General features: G+C 48.1%; 1 protein-coding gene across 2 annotated transcripts in view; it reads left to right on the top strand.

Moving 5' to 3' along the window:
* Positions 1 to 13,758: 13,758 nt before the first annotated feature.
* GTSF1 (gametocyte specific factor 1) overlaps positions 13,759 to 21,351 on the top strand; it is a 795,979-nt gene continuing 788,386 nt past the window's right edge. For both annotated transcript variants that reach the window (XM_069231025.1, XM_069231026.1), the window contains exon 1: positions 13,759 to 13,877. The gene's annotated coding sequence lies outside the window, so the exon portion shown is untranslated. The remainder of the gene's footprint in view (positions 13,878 to 21,351) is intronic.

Below are 21,351 nucleotides of genomic sequence, written 5' to 3'. Positions count from 1 at the left end.
TAGAGTACAAATGTGATTTGTATGCAGTCGGGATGGTCTCACCCTCACTGAACATTACACAGATGAAACCAATGGCAGCAGCAATCACTCTGATGACTAAGGCCCTCATTATGACAATGGTGGTAAATCCCACTTACCGCAATGCTGACTGCCGCCAACATACCGCCGCCGGGGGGGATATCCGCTAACCATATTATGACACTCATACCAATCCATCACTATACAGCCACACACACAAGTCCTCCAGCCTAAAGGTCAGTGATAAAGTGGCAGTATCAAAACCCACACCGTTACACCAACAGAACTAACTGCGCCCACAACATTATGACCCATGAATCACCACAGCGGGCATTCAATGGCAGTAAACCATTGGCGGTACATACCGCTGCGCTCAAAATACACACCCACTAACAAAACAACATCACATTGGACAATCCAAACTACACACACCTGACACACATACACACACCACACCCACACACCCACACCACTATAAAACACACACCCACATCACCCACAACCCTTTACAAATGCAAACCATTGGCACAAGACAGACACCACAACCATAGACAAGACCAGAGCTGCACATCACCTACACCTATACACCACCCACGCACCCCATATAACACACCCCTCACATCACCCTACATACCCTCATCCACACCACTCACACCACACTCATGGCACCACAACGACACCCCAGGTTATCAGAGGAGGAGCTAATGGTCATGGTGGAGGAAATCATCCAGGTAGAGCCACAGCTATTTGCGGAGGATCGTGGATAGGGTCAACACCGTGTGACAGCGCTCCAGAACAAGGGATGACATCCGGACAAGGTGGAACGACTTACGGTGGAAGGTGCGTTCCATAGCAGCAAGACACCAACTCGCTGTACAGAGGACTGGCGGTGGATCCCCACCTCCTCCCCCACAACTAACAACATGGGAGGAGCAAGTCTTGGCAATCATGCATCCTGAGGGCCTGGCAGGAGTAGCAGGAGGACTGGACTCTGGTAAGTCAACTCTCTATTTCTTTCATCCCCCTACCTGCATGCCATCACATACCCCCACCCTCACCCTCACTCCCATCACTCCGCAACCTCCCACACATCCCGCCATCACAACCCACTCATCCCAATGCCAAGCCCTGCATGTTCTACCAATGCATGGACACCACTCACAGACCTGCATGGACACCTATCACCACAGCATGCACACTAGAGAGAATCACTTAGCCAACCAAATAACAACTCACACAAGGCAAAGCTGCCACAGTCTCACACCACCATAGAGCCTCCCCCATCAGGAAACACCACCACAGCACCCACCAAGCAGGCCCATACCTCTGTCCCCAGGACACGTCAATCAGCAGTGTGTCCACCACTACAGCGACCCCAGGCCACCCCACAAACACAGGACAATCAGGGACCTGGGGTCAGTGGCAGTGGGCACACGGTTCAAGGGACAGAGGCACAGGACAACAGTGAAGCTGGGAGGACTGCTGTGCCACAGGGGGAGGACGGGCCCAGGGAACCGATCCTCCAGGAGGCACTCACTGTGATCCTGGGAGCCTACCAACATTCCCAGGTTACGCTGGGCCAGATTCCGTACAAGATGCAGGAGAACATGCGGCTGCAGGAGGGACAGTACCTGGGGATCAGGGAGGACTTGAAGTCCATTAACACCACCCTGGTCTCCACTGCAGGGGTGCTGGCAGACATGGCCAACAGTATGAGGGAGGCAGTGGTACTCAAGCGGGCCCCTGACACTAGCCAGACTAGTGAACAGCCCTCCACCTCCACTGCTGCTAGTGGACCGGAGGCCCTGCCACACGACCAACAGGCCACCAGCATCCTTCCCCCTGCAGAAGGAGAACCACCCACAAACGTTCCCTCTGATACAGGCAGAAGCCAGAGACTATTGCCAAGACCCTCACCAGGAAATAAGACTCTCCTGATTGTCACCCTTGTGTCCCACTTTGTCAACCTGTCCACCTTGAACTGCCATTGCTCCCCTTCCTATGTCCCCTTGGACACTGCACCTGTGATACAAATAGACTGGACTCTAACCTGGACTTTCCTTCATCATCACCCAAGCCCTTTGCACTACCCCCTCTTTTCAGAGCACTGCAATAAACACACTTTGATAAAATACAAGTATGGTGTATGTCAAATGTTTTCAAAATGTATTCGTTTAACCAGGTTCAAGCATTGCAATTCAACTGTACAGTAATGTTTACATAGGAAAGACCTGTAGTTGGCTGCACTGAACACACCAGGAGCAATAGTGGGGCACCAACATCTGCATAAAGAGATGCCAAAGGGTACGGTGAGTGGGCATAGAAGTAGGAATTCACAGCCTGCCAGTGACAAAGTCACACATCAAACTGTCAATTATATGTGAAATAGCACTGTCTTACATGTGTCTCATTGGAAGTATTGACGAATAACTGCACTTCTGTTGTCCTCATCCTCATCCTCTGCCTCCTCATCTTCACTGGCCACAGGGTCCACTGCTGCCACACAGCCATCTCCAGCCTCCTCCTCCTGCAGAAAAGGCACATGGTGGCGCAAGGCAAGGCTGTGCAACATACAGCATGCCACACTGATCTGGCAGACCTTCTTGGGTGAGTAGCACAGGGATCCACCTGTTAGATGGAGGCACTGAAACCTAGCGTTCAGGAGGCCGAAGGTCCTTTCTATAATCCTTCTTGTTCGCCCATGTGCTTCATTGTAACGTTCCTCTACCCTTGTCCTGGGATTCCTCACAGGGGTCAGTAGCTAGGAGAGGTTGGGTAACCAGAGTCACCTGCAAATATTGAGGGACAACTGTTAACCACACACTCACCCTTAGGGCCCACAACATACCCATATACCAACATTCACCGGATGGGAACCAGGGCTCACCTATTAGCCACACCCTGTGCCTCTGGAGTTGGGCCATCACATTAGGGATGCTGATATTCCTCAGGATAAAGGCATCATGCACCTACCCAGGATACTTGACATTGATGTGGGTGATGAACTGGTCTGCCAGGCACACCATCTGGACATTCATGGAGTGAAAACTCTTTTGATTACTGAACACCTGTTCATTTCACCGGGGGGACGGGACAAATGCAATATGTGTTCCATCTACTTCCCCAATGATGTTGGGGATACGTCCCATTGCATAGAAGTCAGCTTTCACTGTGGCCACATCCTCCACCTGGGGGAAAACGATGTAGCTGCACATGTGTTTAATCAGGGCAGACAACAATCTGGTCACCACTATTGAGAACATTGGCAGTAACATTCCTGCTGCCAAGCCCACTGTCACTTGGAAAGAACCAGTTGCCAGGAAATTGAGCACTTAAAGCACTTGAACAAGAGGGGGGATCCCGTGGGGTGCCAGATAGCAGATATTAGGTCAGGCTCCAATTGGGCACACAGCTCAGTTATTTTGGCCCTGTCAAGTCTATAGGTGAGGATAATGTGCCTGTCCTCCATTGTTGCCAAGTCCACCAGGGGTATGTACACGGGGGGATGTCTCCATCTCCTGTTCATCTGCAGTGGTTGCAATCTATGGGGCAAAGGAGTGAGCAGCTGGTCATTATCTGTACATTCTAACCACAACAGTTCAATGCATGTTTTGATTGTAACATTATTTTGGTGGGATATGTCCAAAATTTAAATTTGTGTACTGTGACGCAGTTAGGATCCATGGCCTGCAAACCCCGCTGAAATGACGTCCGCCTGTCCTGTATGGAGGGACAGGTGGAAATGAGGTAATTCTGCTAACGTTTTGTGCCATTGCAGGAGGCAGTGGAGAACTGCCGTGCAACTCCTCATTGGTTATCATTGGGCCATGTGGGGTACAGTGGTCAATGGTGATGTACGCCGGCGGGGACGGTACGCACCGCAGCGGAAGTGAACGCCATTTTCTATCTGTTCACTCACTTACTACCTGACCTTCAACCGGAGAGGACCTACACTGCATGTGCTGCTGTGACCTGTGTCTGGAACCGACCATGGCTTGTGTTACTGGGGAAAGGGCCCCTGCCTTCACCTCGGCGGAGTTGGAGCGAATAGTGGATTGGGTCCTACCCTAGTACCGACTGCTGTATGGGCCTCCAGACCAATAGGTGAGTACACTGTGAGCACGATGCATGGGGCATGAATGCACTGGAGTGATGTGTGTGAAGGCCTCGTGTACAGGGGGGTTGGTGGGTGTCCCCTGGGCGGCGTGCAGCTTGTGTGCTGGGCCCTGTGTGTTCAAATGGCAATGTGAAGGGGTATGGTGGGCCATATGTGTAACAGGCAGGATGGTCTGACTAATACTTTTCCCTGTGTGTATTTCTCTGCAGGTCAGCGCCCATCAAAAGAACGGTATATGGCGTGCTATCGCCAAGGACGTGCGGACCCTGGGGGTCTACGGCAGGTAGAGCATCCACTGCTGCAAACGGTGGGAGGACCTTAGATGCTGGGTACGGAAGATGGCGGAGGGCCTGCTGGGGATGGCCTCCCAACGAGGAATTGGTGCCCATCAAACCCTGACCCCCACTGATGGCCCGCATACTGGGGGTGGCCTACCCGGAGCTGGATGGGCACTTGGGGACATCACAGCAGCAACAAGGCGGTGAGTACTGTGCCCTACATTACAACTTACGCCTGGTGGGGTGGTATCTGGGTGGGGGCCCTGTGGGGGCCCCTAGGCAAGGCCTGGCATTGGAGAGTAGGTCCCATGTTGGGCAGGGTTCTGATGTGAAAGTCCTCCAACCAAGCTAAGAGGCATCCACTACTGGGCAGGGGTCTGTGGGTCTCAAGTATACTGCAAATTGCGTTAGGTGTACCTATCCATGGGCTGGTGACTACCATTGTGACTGGTAGTGCATTGCCTAATGCGTAGGCCTATTCCCTGTGTGTGAGTGTGTTGTGTATGCCAACGGTGGTGTTGGTGCCACCACTGACCAAGTGTATCCTTTGTCTTTTCCCCCCCTTTTTGTTCTGTCACCCTGTCCTTATGTGCATCAGGATCATCTGGCAGAGGAGCAGAGACTCCGGCGATGGAGTGAGCTGCATCCCACAGGACCCAGGAGGCTGAATCCACTGACGGTGAGGGCACCAGTGGGACGGAGGGCGAGGGGAGCACCACAGCGGAGACTGGAGGGGACAGTTCGGACACAGACTAGTCCTCCGATGGAAGCTCCCTGGTGGTGGCGGACACCTCTGTGCCCACCCCAGCTACAGCCGCCACCCCCCTGTACCAGCATCGCCCTCCCAGCAGCCCCTCAGCGAGTTTCCCGTGCTCACTCACCTAGGAGGGTGGGCATCTCCTTCGCCCCAGGCACCTCAGGCCCACCCCAGTTAGCCCTGCTGCCCTGAGTTAGGAGGCTATTGACCTCCTGCAATCTATCTCTGTTGGGCAGTCAACCATTGTGAATGCCATCCAGGGGCTGGCAGCCCAAATGCAAAAGTCCAATGCATTTCTGGTGGGCATTCACACTGGCTTCGCGGTCCAACAGGCCTCAATCCAGGCTCTGGCCTCCTCTCTGATGGCAGCCATTGTCCCTGCTTCCACCCTCCGACTTCCTCTTCCCAATCCCATTCCCCTCAACCCCAACCTATCCCAAGCACACAGTCAGATGAGCAGACACCCAGGACAACACACAAGAGTGGACATGGCAAACACAAGCACGACACTTCATCCCACAGACACTCACACAAACACCATCCAGAAGCAGACATACCAACATACATTGCCTCCACTGTGGCCCCCTCCTCCTCCTCGTCCACTTCCTTCCCAGTAGTGTCTCCACTCACACTTGCATGCACTACATCCTCAGCCACTACCACCATCACCAGCACACCTATCAGTACATACCACTCACTGGCTGTCACAACCCCCACATCCATCCACACGTCCTGTGTCCTCTCCCACTGAGTCTGTGCCCCCTCCTCCCAAAGTACACAAACGCAAGCACTCAGACCCCCAACAGCCATCCACCTCACAACAGCAACCAGCCCATGCACCTACACCCAAACACAGCAGACTGACACCTCCTACCACCACTCCCTGTACCTCCACTCCCATGCCATCTCCCTCTTCCCACCCCAATGTCCCTAAGAAGCTTTTCCTCACCACCATTGACCTCTTCCCTAGCCCTTCCCTCCCCCCCGTCCCTCACGTCAGGCCAGGGTGGTCAAAACCCAGGCAAGCACCTCAGCCACCAGTCCACGGGTACAGTAGTGTCCCCAGCAACTCCAGGTGGAAAAGGATCCTGGCCACCAGCCAGTCAGATAGAAAGGGTGCGTGCACTAAGTGCTTCATGGAAGGGCAAGGAGCCAGTCCCAGCTACAGGAAGAAAGGGCAAGGAGCTAGCCAAGCTGCAGGAAGGAAGGGCAAGGAGCCAGCCCCAGCTGCAGGAAGAAAGCGCAAGGATCCAGCCCCAGCTGCAGGAAGGAAGGGCAAGGTACCAGCCCCAGCTGCAGGAAGGAAGGGCAAGGAGCCAGCCCCAGCTGCAGGAAGGAAGGGCAAGGGGCCTGCAACAGCAGGCAGTAGAGACACAAGGCCTCGTGCTGGGACTCAGTCGTAACCCCCACCACCAACCATGGTGGTGCAGCCATCTGAGGCTGCAGAGGATGGGCTGGAGCCTCCCCCACCACTACCAGCTCCACCAGCAGCACCACCACCAGCACCGCCACCTGCCCTAGTGGGCAGTCGTCCAAGGCTGCAGAGTATGGGCTGGAGCCTCCCCCACACCACTACCAGCTCCACCAGCAGCACCGTTACCAGCACGCCACCTGCTCCAGTGGGCAGCCATCCAAGGCTGCAGGGGATGGGCTGGAGCCTCCCCCCACCACTACAAGTCGCAGCAGCAGCCCCAGTGGGCAGCTGTCTGAGGCTGCAGAGGATTGGCTGGAGCCTCCCCCCACCACTACCAACTCCACCAGCAGCACCGCCACCTGCCCCAGTGGGCAGCCATCCGAGGCTGCAGGGGATGGGCTGGAGCCTCCCCCCACCACTACCAGCAGCAGCCCCAGTGGGCAGCCATCCGAGGCTGCAGGGGATGGGCTGGAGCCTCCTACCACCACTACCAGCCGCAGCAGCAGCCCCAGTGGGCAGCTGTCCGAGGCTGCAGAGGATTGGCTGGAGCCTCCCCCACCACTACCAACTCCACCAGCAGCACCGCCACCTGCCCCAGTGGGCAGCCATCCGAGGCTGCAGGGGATGGGCTGGAGCCTCCCACCACCACTACCAGCAGCAGCACCACCACCATTGCCACCACTGAACAGCCGTCACCGCTGGCGGACAGTGTGTAGTCCTGCGTCCATGGACTGTTGTGCGGCCTGGCCCCTGCAAATCCTGTGGGTATGACACCCAGCTGAGAGACTGTGACCTTGCACTCCCAAAGATCTGCATCACAGGGCACAATGCCTCCTCCAGAACCAGTGGAGAAGACATCCACTCACTCCATCGTCCACAGGATGAAGCTCACTCAGCATGATGCCCCCTCCAGAACCAGTGGAGAAGACATCCACTCACCCCATCCTCCCCAGGATGAAGCTCACTGGGCACAATACCCCCTCCAGAACCAGTGGAGAACACATCCACTCACCCAATCTTCCCCAGGATGAAGCTCACTGGGCATGATGCCACCTCCAGAACCAGTGGAGAAGACATCCACTCACTCCATCTTCCCCAGGATGACGCTCACTGGGCACGATGCCCCCTCCAGAGCCAGTGGGCAAGTCACCCACTTGAGAGACTGTGGCCTTGCACTCCCCAGGACCAAGCACAGGGCATTTTGCCCCCTCCAGAGCCAGTGAGCAAGTCACCGACTTGAGAGACTGTGGCCTTGCACCCCCCAGGACCAAGCACAGGGCATGTTACCCTCTCCAGAGGCAGTAGGCAAGTCACCCACTTGAGAGACTGTGGCCTTGCACTCCCCAGGACCAAGCACAGGGCATGTTGCCCCCTCCAGATCATGTGGGCAAGTCACCCACCTGAGAGACTGTGGCCTTACACTCTCCAGGACCAAGCACAGGGCTTGTTGCCCCCTCCAGAGCCAGTGGGCAAGTCACCCACTTGAGAGACTGTGGCTTTGCACTCCCCAGGAACAAGCACAGGGCATGTTGCTCCCTCCAAGACCAGTGGGGTTTTACCATCTTCTGGCTGAGGTGCCCCCCTGTTCCCCATCCTCCTGAGGTGCCTGGCTATTTTCGACCTGATGCCCCTGCAGTGTTCTCTCTGTGTTGTTGCCGGAGTGAGGAGGGGCCTTGGACTTTGTGATGTGTCCCACAAACATTAAGGACTGGGCAGTGTCCCTTGATTTGTAAAATGTATATACTTGTTGATTTGGATGCACGTATTACTGCTATATTTATTTTATTGCACTCTTTTTACTCTATTGTAGTTGTCCTTGCATAATTACTGAGGGGTACGGGATCAATATGTTATATTACTGCATCTGCTTGTGTGTATGGTGTTGGGGGTGTTGCATGTGTGTGTCACTTATTTTTCCTCCCTCCCTCCCCTGTGTGCTAGGCGGCAGTACTCACCGTGGTCCTCTTCGCCATCATTGGTGTTCCTAGTGGAGCAGCACGTAGAAGAGCATGGGGAAGACATGCAACTCGGGCTCCATGGCGGCGTGGTTCTTCCCAGAGTCTCCACAGGTGAGTTGTTTCCCTTCTGTGCAATGTTTCCGCCAGGCTTTTGATGTCGTTGGTACTGCCCCGGAAAAGGTGGCAGTTTCCTGTCTCATAATACAGTGGGCGGAACATTGTCTTCGCCATGGTGCCTGTTGATTTTGCCCTGGCGGTCAGTGTGTTAAAGTGGCTGTCTGTCTGAGCTGTTCCCGCTATGGTCATAATTTCGCAATTAATACTGCCGGCCTGTTGGCGGTATTATCGCAGCTTTATCACCAACCGCCAGGGTTGTAATGAGGGCCTAAGTGTTTTTTATTGTCCCTTGTGTGTAATTGTTTAGCTGCAATTTTGTCTTGTTGTAATACTCTAAGAATGCATGTGTGTTCGACTGTCCAGTATTTAGTGGAAAAGTCAGGACTTATCAAGTCATATAAAGGTTTACTGCGTTGTGCATAATCTGGAATGTATGTTCTGCCAAAATTTAAAAAGCCCAACACAGACTGGAGCTTTTTTATTGTGTTTGGAGATTGTAATTGTGCACAGTTTTCTAGAAATTGGGGCGCAAGGCTCTTGCCTTCATCTGATAATTTGTATCCTAAGAACAGGACACTAAGAAAGGCAATTTTTTTTTTAATTGAATTTGTAGCCTAATTCGGCAAATCCCACAACAATGCGGGCTACCCGTCTTATATGTTGCATGAGGTTATCGTCCATAAGGTATATATCATCCACGTAAGACAACGCATCAGGATCAATGTCGTGAAAATAAATGTGACACAAGCTGAAAACAGTCCTGGACTGTACTTGTACCCTTGTGGGAGTCTGCAAACATTTTTCTAAGAGCCTAAGGTGCTGAAACTTGTTAAGTCCCTACTTTCAGGTGCTATATTTTGGCAGAAAAACCTGTTGGAAATAGCCAGGGTTGTTTTGTGCAGTATATTGTTCATAAGTGCTGTGCTGTGTGTATTTTTTTAAAGCAAATGTGCGTGTGTGACTGTTTAAATGTCTATAGTCTAAGACTATTCTGTACAAACAGTCTGATTTAGCTACGGGGAACAATGGATTGCTCATTGGTGAGACACACGGTTCAACTATGTCCTGGTACTCTGTGTGAGGATTTCCCTCAAAGGTGCTTTAGCTTCATGTTTTATTGGATACTGAGGTTGAGGTTGGGGTTGGGATTTAATGGGTTTTACATGGTAGGGGGAATCTTTATCCCACCCCACGTGGTTGCAATATAATATAGTTCCTGTGCCACTGCCCAATCAGTGGTGTGAATTTCTACGAGCTTTCTCGGAACAAGGGGCGAGAAAGACTTTTCAATTATTTCTTCCCCATAAGGGAAATTATGGACAAATTCTGGTGGCACTCCTTCCTGTTCAGCAAAATATTATAAATGGTAACTACACGATCCCAAAAGATGACGTTGATTGTGCGTTCAATGTCTCCTTCTAACATTATAGTACTTTATACACAATATCGGGCGTGGAGACATGCGTGTCCGCAGTCCCAATTTGTAAGAATTCATCAGTTGCTTTCACCTCCAGATGCTCTTGAAAAACCCGGCGAACTATTGTGACCTCTGCTCCACTGTCTAGCAGTGCCAGTGCCCACTTCCTGTTCTTCAGTAAAACCCCATTCCTGAGTGGCATGTTGTATTGTAACTGCTGCCACCTTTTTCTTTTGAAATTTTGTTTTTTGTTGGGGACGTTTCTCTTCTTTCTTAACAGAAACTTCAGACGAGTGTTGTGAGTCCTTTCTCAGTTTCACGTACTCTGCTCACTGCTCTCTACCCACCTCTCTCACTGCGTTTTTCAGGTGAGTCCTGAAAGGAACAAGATTGGCGTGTATCAGTATATTGATATCTGTCAAGCGATTTCATACTATCTCTATTTCTAAGATTATAGCGATTTTGAAGGGTCTCCAAATGCGGGGATTCTCCCTTTTCTTTTTTTGGCGTTTTTTTTTTTTTTTATCCCAGCGTTTTCTAGAATCTTCAGGTGCTTGGTCTTTCTTAGATTTACCCTATAATTGTGGCTTAATGGGTCTGGCCCCCAGACAATCTCGACCAATGCTAAAGTAGATCTCAGCAATAATCTTTGGCAGCTCAAGTTCTTGATCCTAAACCACCTAAGCGTAGTTAGGTACTACCTAATTTGCTGAAGAGGAAATCCTCAATACCACGACATCTCCGTATATAGTTTTGAGGTGCTTTTAGCACACAGTGAGACAGAGATACTTAGGAGGATCTGAAAATTAGTGCCTGACCAAGCTTTGGCGGCACCATGTCTCATAGGTTCTCATTATCCTAATAAGACTACTGGATTTGGGCAGCTGAATCACCAGAATTGTGGGTACTGAGTACAATTCCACACCATGTGACTCCTGTCGGCCTAATCCAGGTTTTCCGGCCAACTACTAGTGCTGCATCTCCACCCGAAAGTGGGGATGATTGTGGCAACCTGGCGCATGACAGAGAAGACTCCTCAGCGGAATCGTGGTCGATCAGATCTCATCCTTTTCTCTCAGTTACGTTATTCTCACACAGGCAAAGACAAACAGAAGCAGAGGATAGTTCAATAAGGTTTATTGAAGTAACAGCATCTTAGATAAAATGGCATTTATTGCAATAACTAGGATGATTAAACACACTAAAAGCAAAATTGTGACAAGGAGAGTGAAACACAAAAACAGTGTCACCATACTATCACTGGGAATAATATATACATTTTTTGTAAAAAAAAAATATATATATATATATATTTCCTACCTAAACTATTTTAGAGCACAGCGTGGTAAGCCCTAATCTGCCCTTCAGGTTTCCCCCCTGGGAAGACATTATCCCCCATACCTGAACAAGGAAGCTTGTTGTGTGGAAAGACACCGTCCACATGTAGGCCAGGGATTCAGTAGTCTAAGAAGGCAGCTGTAGCAAAGAAATTCAGCAATCAGTATGCAGTTGTGGTCATCTGGCTGGAATCTCCCTCTAACGTGTATGAGACAAAGAAGTGTTTTATGATAAACCAACTGATGTTCTAAGAAAAGGTCCCCACATAAAGATATGTATGTTTCTGTGAATGTCAGAGACACAGCGTACCACTTTTGCCAGAAACCCTATCTGACTGTAGCCTTGAGGAAAGTATAAAGTGAAATGAATGCAGTGCTAATAACGTGATGCTTTCCTAGGCGAAAGAACAGCTAGATAGAGAAACGCTAGAAAAATTAAGCGATGCTGAATAAAATGTAACTGGGCTAAAGTGCACAACAGCAGGCCTAGTTTGCTAAAATAATGTGTCTAAAACATGGCTCATATCGCTATACAACACAAATTCATTTGTCTTTACCTGTATTACCTACAGGGAGAAAACAGTGCTTGATTTGAACCAGTGACTGCTGCTGGAGCTCATCTTTACTAATTTTTGGGGATTGTCACTTACTTTTCCTCATCAGAAATTAACAGAGTAAGGGAGAAAAAACACAAAAGTGTGAAAGGAGGGAGAAAATATGGACTAATAGTTACAAACAAAGAAAGCAGGGATGAAAAATAACCAGAAAGAGTGACATAGAGGGAGTCTCTCATGGTGGATTCAATAAGCATGAGGTGGAATCAAGACTATGCAGTCTTTGAATCTGGAATCCCTGCCAGTTGGTAGTGCCGGCCGCAACACCTATTCTTTCACATATTATAGATGTTGAGTGACCACAGAGGATCCCCCACATCCTTGAATCACATCACTCAGACTCACTCAGGTCAGGGGTGGTTGTACAATGCCCACTGAAACCTCAAAGCAAATGTATTGGGGAAACTCCAAAATCACAGACCTACGTGCTAGCACTAAGCACCAGAAGGACCAATAACTGGAAAACACTGCTCAATGTAAAACAAGCATTTGCATTGCAATGGGTCTTGTGCTTGATTGAGTTAGAGCTGTTAACATTGTAAATTCCTAACTGGTCTTTTCTTGACACTTAAATTGAAAATGAAAAGTATAACAGTTAACATAAGCGAGCCGATTCAAAGTGCCACGTCCGCCATGAGCATGAGCGCGAATGAGAGACTCAAAAGGAAAAAGAAGTTGGCTCACAGTCAAACGTATCTGCAAACGTGCAATTATCCATGTAACATGGTCGATGTTCAAGGCGGTAACCAAACCGTCCCAAAGGGGGACAAACGTAAAGCATTTCCCAATGATAACAAAGGATTTTTGAAAGGCAAATTCACAAATGAGAGATAGTGATGGGCATGCGGAGGGTGTAGTTAAAAGCCCTTAGATACATTACAACAGGTCAGAGTGCTCGTCCTAAATACAGGGTGTTGAAAAATGGTCTGGTTTGAGTGTCCCATAGAATGGTGCAATATTTATGGCACCCAATAAATTCTAACGCCACAGGGTTCATTACCTATCAGGTTATTTGTAGCACCCATTTGGATACCAAAAATAACATGATTTACCACACATTCCGGAATCCACCAGAGAACTGGTAAGGGCCATTAGGACATACTGTTACCATATTACTTTGTCAGCAGTAACATTGCACACCAGTTGGGTACATTCATTTAACAACTTATTCAATTAATTAACTGTCCTATATTTACTTTAGTGGAACCAAATTGTGTAAACAGTGCTTTAAATGGGCAGGTTCTGTCCAATACTGAGTAGCTGCACTTCTTTAATTTGAAAGGGAGAGCTACTGCACTTCTCTGCACAATTTCAATGCATTTAATGGGAGGGTACCGGCACTTCTCAAAAGTAAATAGGTACTTTAAATAGTGCGTATCCACACTGATATATTTCAATTTCAAACAGTACGTCTAAAGTATCAGATTACTAAACTTTGCAAGAGGAAATACCAAGCCTGGACCATTGTTTTACCGTCGACGCAATATCTTCTGCGAACATTGATTCGTGGTAGAAATATTGGAAAATTTCAACATGTTTTAGCAGAATTAAAATACCAGAATTGGAAGCGCGGTTAAAAAAAACGTCGTTTTACTGATTTTCTCAGGATTTGCGTGCCCCCGTATTAGGGGAAACTCTTCTGTAAGAGAAGATCCCTCCCCCTTGCTCCGCTTTTCAGAAGACGGCTGGAAGAGGCATTTCGTAGCTGCTCTGTAGATTACGGTAAAGGTCCAGCATAATGGGCCGGGTAAAAGAGGCCAGGCAGGGGTTTGACGAGGATCATACCACGTTTGTGAGGAAGGGGAGAAAGGGTTTTGGGCAGAAGAGTTCTCTGCTGGTTGTTGCTTAAGGTGAGCGAAATGTCAGAAAGAAGGAGAGAGACTTCTCCCTTATCCTACCTCGTTTGAGGAATACGTTATATATTTTTTCCATCTATGTCCCTCGTAATTGCAATTACGTTTATGTGAGTCTGCAAGTTAGCGCGGTCTTCTACACGTTGGGGGCTGCGGGTACTTAGCGGACCCACTGTAAAATGCTGACTTAACTTGTGAGGCACTGAAGAGGCGTGCTGTACGGCTGCGAGAGGTAGTTGTTTGTTGAGAACTGGTCGGGGCTGGCTTTAAGGTGCATCCACTTGCTACAAAGGAAACATGGAATGAATGTCTAAGCTGCTCGCTACAATGTTTCCCTGTTCACATACGTTTTGTACGTTAGGGACCGCGTGTTCCAATGTATAATGGAAACAGAACTGTGGTTACTGTATCTCACTAACGTGTCAACAGTGAATAAACAAAAGCAACAGCTTTCAGCTTCGAGCGTATGTTTGGCTCTGTTCTCATCATTTGGTTTTAAGCTATTTACATCGGAAAACTTTTATGCAACAGATTAAGAATTTAATTTAATTTTTTATCAAATAAGCGGCATTAAGCGCGTATGTTCCTAATCTTTTAGGTCGATTCTGCTAGACCGTTCCGAGGCATGGTTTACCAATAACCTACAGGGGCTTGAGTCCGTCCGCTGCTTACCATCGGTTCACTCACCTTGTCATCCTCATTTGCCTGATTATTCGTGTTCTAGCTTGTCAGTCTTGTGTTTTTCCCTGCCTATGGAGCATCTGTTCTTTACCATCCATTTGAGAGTCTGGCATGACTACTTGCTTTTATAGCACTACCTTTTGTGTTTTGTGTGAAGGACTCCATTAGAGTGCATGTTTTTGAGCCACCTTCCTCCTGTATGTGTCTACTCCTGCACTCCGTGTTGCTCAGTTTTTGTCGACAGCTGTTGTTATTACATGTAAAGCTATTATTTTATATTAACCTCTTGTAACTGAGGTTTTTGTAAAGCACTGGTCCTATACTGAATTACTTCAATGTCTTCGCAAGGTAGATGGTTAATGTGCATGGTTCGTAGAAAAATAAAGGAATGGGCCGTGGATTGCACAGTTTGGTCATTTGGGGAAGTCAGGATTTGAATCCTGAATTGCATATTGCGCAGTTCAGAGACTACACCGTTTTTTCCTTCCCTCTTTCATTAACACCAGATCAGTAGTTTGTGTTCAGTTATTCAATTAGTTTTAGTATATGGAGTTGACGTCACATTTATCACACATGAAATCTAACTGAACACACACACACCTTTTCAGAAGATTTAAAGATGTCCTTTTTAGGTCTCATCCTACAAGATAGCACAGCTGGCTTGCTAAAGTCATCTTGGGGACTTTCAGAAAGTTGACCGAGGCATGCATTCCACCCGTTGATTACCTGGCGAAATTAGGTCCCATGCCGGGGTTTCCCCCCCCTTCAGCTCCATGGTACTCAGAGGAACTTAAAAATTGGCAGAGACTATACTGTAGTCAGGACGTAGATGGCAGGCACATAAGACCGTGATGGCGAGAGGCAAATTCAGGGCCTCCCTTGAGAAATATAAATCACCTATCAAAAAAATTAAAACAGAATACTTCTCTCGCAAAATCAGAGTGTACCGGGTGAACTTTTCAAAGTGGTCCGAACCGTAACCCTCCCGCCGCCTCTTCCGGTCTGACAAATTCACCCACCTTCTGCCACAGTCGCTGACTTTTTCAAGAATAAAATTGTCCAGCTGCATGCAAATTTTTGCGCAAGCCCCCCCGCAACGGGATGGAGGCGATTTGGAGGAAATCTCACTCTCAGATTCCAATCCTAAATTGACCAGTTTTTCAGCCTTTTATAGGCCAAAAGAATTACCGAACTGTTGGCAAGAGTCAAGTACGACTCACCGAATGACCCCTGTCCCACGCGGATACTAAAGTTAGTACCGGACTTGGTTTCAGCTGCTTTGGAACCAGTGTATGGTGACATCCTTGGGGAAGGGTGTATTCCCCCCGCCTGGAGGAATCCATTGTGATTCCTCTTACAAAGAAACCAGGCAGGGAATCTAACAATTTAGAAAATCTACCACCAATTTCCCTTTTACCCACCATGGCCAATAATCTGGAAAAACATCTTAATACCGAATTGGCTGACTTTCTACTGACCAATGGAGGATTTGATCCCTCTCAACATGGGTTCCGACAAGCTCATAGCACAAAATCCGCTCTGATATCCTCGGCTGAAATAATTCACAGAAGAGTGAATCAGGGGGAGGGCGCCATCCTTGTCCTACTGGATCTTTCCGCGGCATTCAACACCATATCCCCCGCAACTGCTGATTCAGCGTTTGCATCAGGCCGGAGTTAAAGATAGGACACTTGACATTCTCAAGTCTTTTCTTACAAATAGATCAATCACAGTGTCCTGCGGAGATTACAGGGCTATTTCATTTCAACTACCGTGTGGGGTTCCACATGGGTCCATGCTCACCCCTACTTTGTTTAATTTTTACGTTGCACCACTGGCGCGTTCATTCAGCTTTCAAGTAGTGTCTTACGCGGACGATACTCGGCTGATTATTCCGGTCACTCACTATTGGGAGGAGGTGGCAGACAGATTCTATCAATGCATGAGAGAGATCAGCAGCTGGATGAGCAGCAATTGGCTCAAACTTAATGGGGAAAAGACAGAGATTATTTTTTTCGGCGTAGATACTGAATTATGGAGCCCCCGCTGGTGCCCAGAGTCCTGTAGCGAGTACCCAGCTCCATGCTCCTCGGCAGGAAACCTGGGCATTGTGTTTGACAGATCTTTCATTTGAGCAACAAGTTAACCAGATGGTTAAATGTTGTTACTGGGCATTGAGAATGATTAAGAACATTTTTCCCTTTATTCAGGGAGACCTGAAAATTGTGGTTGTCCTGGCGCTTGTGATGTCTAAACTGGACTACTGCAATGCCTTAATGTTAAATATCAGCAAGTCCGCTCTCCATAGGCTACAGCTTACTCGGAATGTGGCAGCCCGTTTAGTCCTAGATCTACCACACTCCGCATCAGCCAGCAGGAGTGTCACACAACTCCACTGGCTTCCGGTGGAAAAACGTATTAAGTTTAAAACACTCTGCTTAACTTATAAGGCAAACCATCAAGGTGGCTGCGATTATCTTAGTTCGGCTTTGCAGCCCTATCAGCCCGCCCGGCTGCTTAGATCTTCTCTGCAGCTCATCTCTGTGCCTCACTTCCATAGGGTGAGAGGGGGGGGAGAAAGCCTTCTCGGTGGGGACAGCTAGACTCGGGAACGCCCTCCCTCTTGCTATCAGGCAGGTAGAGTCATACTTTCGTTTCAGAAAGCAATTGAAAACTTGGCTGTTCTCCCATTAGGTAGGAGGTGACTAAGGAACAGTTGTGGCAACGGTTTCCTTTCTGTTTTGTATCCTTGTGACTCACCGGTTCTCCTCAGCGCTTCAATGCTACGGCCAGAATGTGCTTTATAAATACCTTACAATACAATACAATCGGCTTTGTTGTTTGTAACTCACACTTTCTGGCTTTCCATTTGCTGGCTTTATTTGCTTTAGGCTCTCCAGATTCAGTTTATCCCTCCCGTGCCTAAATCATGTTGTCTGTATTCTTCCACAAACTCGCCTTCTGTTAACAGGCCTTTAAATATTGTTGTTATCTCATCGCGTTTGCTGTGCATTTAAAGACAGAGGTCGAATGTCAGGTGCTGTCTTCCAAGGGCGCTTGTTTACTTTTTTGTCTCTGACGTCAGAGGATTCATGTTAAAATTTTGGTGGTGTTGGGGGTAGGAAAGAGGCTTGTTTTGCAGCACACTACAATGTTTAAATCAACTGTAAGAATTTCAGGATGTATCAGAACTATGAACACACAAATGAAGCACATTTTTTTGTTATTTCTGAAGTGTTATGGAAACAAATACTATAATATGATCAAAATAAATCATTAAACTAGGTGTATCAATTTCCACACATTTCTTCTGTGCGTTGTAGAGCTGTATGTCATGTAATGGTCATTTCAATTGAAAATGTGTTGTCTATAATGGCAGTGTGCTACCTACCACACCATGAATACTTCACTCTATGCCCCTCTGCTCCACTTTCCACTGCTCCATGCCACTGCAATCTGCACTACTCCACTCTCGGCCACTTCATGCTACACCTCCCTGCTCTATGCTGTACAACTCTCTTCTATGCCAATGCACTCTTTGCCACTCTGTTCTACACTGCTGCACTCTACACAACTCCGGTCTAGGTTGCCAACCTACTCTGCACAACTGTGCTCTACCCCACTGCACTCTACGCCAGTTCCCTTTACTTTGTAACATTCAACTCTGAGCCTGCACACTACGCCAATCCACTTTACCCAAATCTACTGTACTCTGAGCCACTGCAGTCTACTATGTATCACTCAAATCTTTGCTGCTACATTCTATGACGCTGCATTGTATGCCACTCAATTCAATGCTATTGCACAAAATGACACTATACTCTGCAACACTCTATGCCAATGCACTCTACACCACTCCACTTCAAATTTGCACTCCAGTGTATTCCACTGTAAGTGACTCCACACTATACTGCTCCAGTACACAACACTCTCTGCTACTCCACAGATAGCACTCAACTCCTCTCTTTGCCATTCTATGCTACAACACTCCACATCAGTCTCCTCTCTGCCACTGTCTTTTAGCCATGCTGAACAGCACCCAGGCTGGAGAACAGCATGGCTCAAACACATTGGCAATGCCAATAGCTCTTAAATAGGTGAGGCCTGTTGGCTTTGCCAATACTTGTTTACTCTGTGGGGGCTCTGAGATTCCTTTGTTTTTGCTAATTATTTATTTGCGGTCATTGGTATTGTTGAGCCTTTCTTAAAATTGTTCTTCTCAAGTCAGCTGAACCAGCCATAATGTTAACAGAAAACGGCATCTCCTGTTGTCCCTTGCTATGCTGGCTCACCTTTCTTCAGAGACCAATTTTAGGAGAGTGTCAACACCTCAGTGACCACAGTCAAATAATTAACTAAACAAAGTGGCCCTGCAGCTTCCTCGTAGTTTGCTCCTCAAGAGTGAAAAAGCTTCAAGAAGACTTAGTGGCAGACAGAAGACGCCTCGCTCAAGTCAAGCTGCACATCTGTTTACTCACCCGTTCTCACTGACAAAGCTAGGGGAGATTTTGTTCCCTGTTCCCCTCCCCACTCCAAACTTTGGGGGATATATTCCTAATATCCCCTAGAGTTTGTACACCTGTGGTGGAAAGGAAAGGTAAGGTTTCAAGCTCCCGAATGCAAAGGAAAACGAGGAGTGACCAACTCAAGAATTCGGACTGGTGCAAAACTGTCACATTCAAAACTGTTAATAGATATGCATCAGTGAGAAGCCTTAAAACTGTATTGCCTTGAGACCTCTGATCACAGCTGTTCTTACCTAACTCAACGGTACTCGTATTATTGACTTCCTAAGGATGATGGGCTAAGCTGGCTGTATTTGGTGTTGGCATACAGGTGTCTGTAATGGCGAAGCGCCCACACAGAGCTTCTGTTACTGTTTGCTCTTACTGCAGCAGAGTACCAGGAAGCACAGTGAGACAAATATCATTTTGAGGTGTTTGATGTAGTGCAGCAGTACTGCAAAAGAGCTACAGAGGCTTTGGGGACAAAATTACCACTGAAGACACACCTCATATCTCAAGTACTAACAGAATGTTATTATGTCTGGGGTCTATTTAGAGAAACCTGCATGTGTTGGAAACATAATCGGGAGAGCACAAGGTAATTTTTTAATGACACTATGCACATTGACCCTGCATCTATATACTGTACAAGTAATGCAATTGATGTTTTTTTTTTATTTTTATGATTTGTCTTAGTGTAACTGTTTTACTTTGTCATTTTTTTTGTGTATGTTAACTATGATGCTAAGTTGTGCCACCCCTGGCGTGTAAAGCCTCATTCTGACATCTGGCACTTTAAGCAGGGAATCCCCAAGTAGTTTGCTCTCAAAGTTGACATTTTGTATCATTTTGAAGATCAAATCTATACTATTCCATGTTTTGGTTTCTGTTCATGCAAAGCCTCCTTTGTTTCAGTATCTCCACATGACTGTAGTGTTGCGCCAGTGACGCAACTGGGTCGCGAGCACTCCCTCCCCTGAAAGAAGAGCGAGGGGGTTTTGTTTGTAGACCCCTCGATAGATGCACTGTTAGTATTGCCTGTAACCATGTATGTATCTTTAATAAATGTGTGAGGTCAGCAGGAGTGGTCAGGGAGAACCTTGTGACCTGCCTGACGGTCAACAGAAACATATATCCTGTGTCTGAGTATTATTTAGCGTTTGTGCACCTGTCAACCATATCGGCCGACACCACACTGGTGACGAGGGTGGTCTTGCCCATTGTGCAGAGTTCAGCCATTATGGCTGCCCACTGTGTGTAAGCCGGGCGGTGCTCGTGCCACGCAAGGTCTGTCACTGCTGGACTCACTGGGTCCTGGCAAAGTGATCGGAGCCCACCCGATCATCAGCAGCCACTTTAACTGCTGTCGGCGCTGTGGTGTGCAGGAGCCTGTTTTCCCCAGAGGAATGGGAGCAGGCCACCTGCTGCTCGGGGAGAGACACACTTATGCAGAAAGGAGCACCCTGTGCAGTGTGGCCCCGCCCTCCCTCAACACGTGGAGCCAAGGAATGAAGCAGCGTCCAGGATGACTGCCTGGAGCTGTCTGAGCCCTCCACCACCAGTGATAACAGGACTTTTCTACACCGCTGGCAAGATGAGAGGCCCCAGAGAGCAATAAAAGAAAACAAAATTAAACACCATATTCGGCCCAGGACCCCTGAAAAACTCTCAATACTACCAGGGAATTTCAGCACAATGCACTGATTACTTGTGTATGGTCAGTGACTGCAGTGAGATAAATCACTCACTATCATATTACCCTAACACCGCATCGGTGTTAGAAGCGCAAGATACAATTCAAGCCGGAATGGTGGATTCAAGCTTGAGCCTTTGGGAAGAGATTGAAAGTACATCTTCATAATAGCTACCATACCTTCCATTGAGACATTTGTAGTCGAGGGTACTCCGTCTGCTCAAGCTCTCAAATGGAAAGATTGGGTGGAGAGAGAGCTGCTATATTTTGAGGCCACTAAAGTTGAAAATGCTCAGAAGAGAGCTATGATTTTACTTTTAGGGCGCAAGGATATACATGGGATATCTAAAACAATTGTGGAAGCAGCTCCCAAGAGACACCTTTCTCTGATTGCAGCCCTGAATGCTCATTTTGAAGCCATGGGCAACATTGAGTACGAGAGGTTTGTTTAGAGAAGCAAGGCAACAACCCGAAGAGTCCATTGATAAGTTTTACATGCGGCTCAAAAGAACTCGCTAGCATGTGTGGGTTCACGAATGAGAACAAAGAAATCAAGGGTCAAATTATTCAAGGGTGTGCCTCAACAAAACTG

This window comes from Pleurodeles waltl, chromosome 4_2 (assembly GCF_031143425.1).
Source record: "Pleurodeles waltl isolate 20211129_DDA chromosome 4_2, aPleWal1.hap1.20221129, whole genome shotgun sequence".
Classification (NCBI taxonomy): Eukaryota; Metazoa; Chordata; class Amphibia; order Caudata; family Salamandridae; genus Pleurodeles; species Pleurodeles waltl.
This window is presented reverse-complemented; position numbering and strand designations above follow the sequence as displayed.